General features: G+C 52.2%; 1 long non-coding RNA gene across 2 annotated transcripts; it reads left to right on the top strand.

Moving 5' to 3' along the window:
* The first annotated feature begins 1,142 nt into the window (after nucleotides 1-1,142).
* On the top strand, nucleotides 1,143-4,255 carry LOC116089861. Of its 2 annotated transcripts, XR_004118489.1 has the most exons (4): nucleotides 1,143-1,800; nucleotides 1,881-1,956; nucleotides 3,267-3,547; nucleotides 4,023-4,255. It is a non-coding gene; the product is annotated as an uncharacterized LOC116089861 (long non-coding RNA). The 2 variants fall into 2 exon arrangements; XR_004118490.1 differs by having other exon boundaries at nucleotides 1,143-1,956; nucleotides 2,779-3,547.
* The last annotated feature ends 455 nt before the right edge of the window (nucleotides 4,256-4,710 follow it).

The following is a 4,710-nucleotide window of genomic DNA, read 5'->3' as shown; positions in this document are numbered from 1 at the left end:
ATGTTACTGCTTTATTGGTGTCAGGACTTGAGCTTCAGAAACCCACCCTAGGGAAAGATTCATTTACTAAACAGATTCCCCAGCTCCTAACTCAATACTGGGGACCCAGGAGGAGCAGGCCAGGAGGAGAAAGGTGTCATGGACTAGGCTGTGAAGAGGTAGTGGATGTCTCTGGGTAGCTTCTTTCTGGGATCTAGGCTCCTCCTACCCCAATTTGCTGAGCTTCATGGGCAGGCAACCCAGCCCTTAACAACAGGGAAAACATACTCTATCTCCAGGGTGCAAAGGGAAGTCCCCAAGAACTCAGGTCTTAGGCCTGATCAGTGGAAGTGGGTGTTGGGTCAACATCCCAGCTCCCATTTAGAGCCATCCTGTCCTCTTCTGCTCTCCCTGGTAGAGAGAACCACTGTGGACACTCAGAAGCAGAGAGAAAGAAGCTAAGAGAGGCAGTCAGGCCTGCCACACAGGCCCTGTGCTACTGGCTATGTCTAGAGGGGAGGGGCTGTCTCAGTACCCCCACCAAAGCCCCAAGGGAACATCTGTTGAAGGTCACAAAGGTCTAGACTGCCAGGGCTGAAGCTTTGCCAGTCTCTGCAAGGGTGGAGTTACGGGGGACACCTCTCCCAGGTGACCACCGGTTGGCTACAGTGGTCAGTGGAGACATGGGTCTCTGGGAGAGGATGAGTTAGCGTCCACCTTGTGAGGCAGTTTTGGGCTTCCATGGAGGTTTCCCCATATTCCAGGACAGAATGTGGACAGTATCAGGAGTGCTGGGGACGACATGGATCTTTAACACCATTACCACGGTACAGACCTATGGCTCCAAATTCCGAGGCTGGGTGGCAACCCTAAGATTCCTCTTGCCTCAAGCCCCCGTGCTGTTCAGCTTTGAGCTGTCTACTCTTGTTATTTTTAATATCCTTTAAAAGCTTGGGGGTCGGGGAGCAGGCATCTGTGGCCGGCCAGAAATCCCTGTTTCCTCTGGGCCAGGAAACAGGAAGTGTGTGTGTGGTGGGTGATGGGGAATCAGGCCCCTGAGAACAATGGAAGCACCATTGAGGGGAAGGGGAACTACGTCAGGGCCTGGGGCTGCAGGAAGCCGGACCTCTCCTCCTGTGAGCCTAAGGGGGCCTGGCATAAATTTAGCTTGAGTTCTTTTCCTGAGGAAAAGCTCAAAGGCTCCATGATGGGGGCAGGGGTGGAGAGATTGACCTCAGTCTTCAGGAAGTCAGAGCTCCCTTCAGCTATGGATAAACGGAGACTCAGATGGAAGAAGAAGCTGAGGTTTCTGGGTTCTGAGGCATTAGCTACCAAGCTCTCCACCTCTCCGCTAGCAAGAGTCAGACAAGAGTCTACTGGAGCTGCTGCTCCCAGCCCAGCCCGGTTCTGTCACTGTAGCAACATGGCTACAAGTAGCACGCATCACCTCCTAATCCCACTTTTCTAGAGTTCCTCAAAGATACCGACTCTGGCTGCCATTGTGTGACAGGGATGTTGGGGGTGAGCACCACTAACAGAGAGTCCTGGGCTCCTTGTAACACTGGCTCATAGCTCTGGGAAGCCTGGTAAGAGAGCCTTGTGAAGATCCAGGATGGGGCTCAGCAGATAACATCCTCTATGGAGTATAACAGCTTACCAAGAGGATGTTCACAAACCCAGTCTACCAGTTAATGTGTAACATTCAGTGTGCTGGGGACAATCAGAGCTTCTGGGACCATCATCACAGTTAGTTCTAGAGTCCTGTCACTACCTCAGGGGAACTTCAGTTGTGACAATTGCCAGGCCATTCCCAGTCCCCAGGTGACTCTCCAATGTACTGTCTGTCTCTAGGGATCAGGCCCCATCGGGACAGTACTTATTGTGTCTGCCTTCTTTCTCAGTGTAGTTTTGAGCTTCCTCTAAGTCACAGCTTTTGTTGTGGATGAACCGTAGTCCATCATATGGTTGGAACACATGGTGAGTGTCTATTTATCTGTGAACCATGCCCTTCTTGAGCTGGTTTGAACCTGGTGCTGTTGTTTTCCAGACCACAAACAACCTTTTGTGACAGTGCATATGTGCTGAGAGGCCAGGGTCAGTATTTGAAGGGCTAGACCCAGCTGTTTTCTATAGTACTGCCCCCTCTACTATCCACAGTCTCTGGCCAACTCCAAGGGCTCTAGAGGAGCAAATGAGGATGGGGGCATTTGGTGGGGACAGTACACCATTCTGTCAGAATGCCTGTCCAGGCCTTAGAGTAAGGGACATGTGGGAGCTGTTGCTGCTGTGGCCTCCTCTGGGCCCAGGCATGAGTCTCAACCATGCTCCACCACCAACCCCTGCAAAGCTCTTGAGGCCTGACCCACAGCCTGGGTCAGATTCCTCAGCTTGCTATAGCTGGGGTACAGAGGCATAGAGAGGAGCCCCTGGCCTGGGATAGGTAGAGGAAACTGGGCAGTGCTTGTGACTTCAAGTCCACTATAGGAGAGGTGGCCAATACAGCAATGAATCTCAGCACCCAAAATCCTGGTGGGAATGACATTTCTCACCTGATGGGGTATCAGGGCTGGGTAAGCATAATGGCCCAGGAGCCAGGCCCAGAGCCCTGACTGGGTGGGCTAGGAACAGGGTCCTAGAACCAGCCTCTATCATAGCTCCAAGGGCCAAAGACATGGACACACAAATCTTAGCAGGGAACTGCTGTGGGTAAGCTGGCCCGGCTAGGACCCTACCCTCCACCCCCAAGGATGATTCCTGGAATTTTTGCCTTTAGAAATTTTTTTTTCTGTTCTGCCTCAGTACTCCAGAGCAGCTGTGGCCCTGCTGACCATGGTCTCTTCATCTGGGATGGAGGAGCAGACCCTGTGTTGGGACAACACCAGATCCAATCAAGCTTGTGCTCACAGTTTCCCTAGGGCCCCGGGAACCCCAGCTCCTGTGTAGTCTCTTTCTTTGTTTTAGGGAATGCTGAGTCTGAGTTCACCCAGTCCATATTCCATATGGAGGTGGGGAATCTCCCAACCCTTCCTCCCAGCCAGGAGGAAAAGGCCAATGTTTACTCGATCATACAGCAGTATGTTCAAAGCCAGATTAGAACACAAGTCCCTGAGCCATGTGTGGCTAGTGCTGTCCTCTGACTTCTCCAAGCTCCTGACTCTCCTTCTAGGATTCAAGTACTAGAGTAAGCCAGAAGCTCCGAGGCCAGGTCTCTTCTGTGTCCCCAGCATGGTTTCCTGGGCTTCCCCAGTGTCCTATGCCCCGATCTTTCTCTCTTCCCTTGCCTTGAGGGTGACCACATGAAGATGGCCCTGGGCTTTGCCAGGCAGAAGTGGAATACCTAGCCTTCTTAAGTCGCGGTGCACAAGGAGGAGGACTCCCCTCAAGCTCCATGCCATCCCACAAGGCCCCTTCTGGACTCAGCCAGGATGTCTCCAAAGCTCCTCCCCCACTATCACCCTTTTCTGAAGATCACAGTTTCCTGAGCCAGCTCTAGTCTGGACAATGGCCGGAAATTCCTGGCTCAGGCTTCAGGGTCAAGCACGTGTGGTCCAGGAGCTGTGGGGGACTGGTGAGTAGGGGGCTGGTAAATGAGAGAGATGCTGATAAGTGGGTGGGGGCTGGTGAGTGGGTGGGGCTTGTAAGAGCGCATTGCTGGATGACAGGGCTGGTCCACTATAGGGGTTCATGATAGCGGTTGTCTAGAAGCTGGTAGAAAGTTGATTGGGGGATTGTTTAGCTGTGGGGTGGAACTGTGATCAGGGAATACAGGGAGCTATCCAGCCCTCCAAGCTGTCTTTAAGGGGCCTTCCTGTTGTGTGTCCCCGCCACATGTGGAAGCCACCTTACGGAGACCTGAGAGAGCAGAGTATTCAGAAGCAGGCTACTGAGCTCAGAGAGGACCCCGAGCTTGTCCCAGATTCCTCTAAGTTTCTGTTCTGAAGTAGAAGGGGCACAGCCCCTAAACCCTCAGGACAGGGGCTAATTTTAAACAGTATCCACACCACCTGACACAGAGCTCTGCCCACACTGCTGCTGTGTCTTAGAAATGGCCATTGTTTCAACCTCACAAGCCACTGACAGACAGAGCCCAAGTCACAGCCCAGCAAGGCCTTTGGACTAACCAGCTGTTCCTGCCCTGTCTGTGGAGAGGCTGTGGTGGAAGATGCAGCAGCTTCCTACTAAGAGAAGCCCCCCAGCCTGTGTCCAGGAGGTGGCTGCAAAGGGCTACTCAGAACAGGGACTGCTTGTTTCTGTCTTCTTTTTAAATAAAAATTAGAATCAATATTTGTGTGTTGAGGGGACTGTGAAGTAGTTTGGAGTCTTCAGAAGAGACACCTGGATCAATGCTCACAAGCATAAAAAAGATGTCCCCAAACCTGGCATTTGTAGGGCTGTGGTGCCAGTCACACACAGCTTGATGACAAGAGGTCCTGAGGGCTGAAATGTAGTAAGCTCCATCCAGGCCACCTCCCAGGCCACCCTGCAGATCAGCAGAGGATTTTTAAGAGGTCTTATGCTTTGTTTTAAGTTCACAGTAGAACTGACTGAGCCAAATGGAAAGATTTCTTTGTGTCTGCCCCTCACCACAGGACCTCAGCCATCACAATTGGGAACTTGCCTCAGGCTTAAGGATTGATTAGAGGCTGAGCATTCTTGGGGTTTGGACAAGTGTGCTGATGAATATCCCCTCCATGGCTTCCTCTGTGTAGCCCTGACTGCTGTGGAGTTCTT

The sequence above is a fragment of the Mastomys coucha genome, unplaced genomic scaffold (genome assembly GCF_008632895.1).
Source record: "Mastomys coucha isolate ucsf_1 unplaced genomic scaffold, UCSF_Mcou_1 pScaffold15, whole genome shotgun sequence".
NCBI lineage: Eukaryota > Metazoa > Chordata > Mammalia > Rodentia > Muridae > Mastomys > Mastomys coucha.
This window is presented reverse-complemented; position numbering and strand designations above follow the sequence as displayed.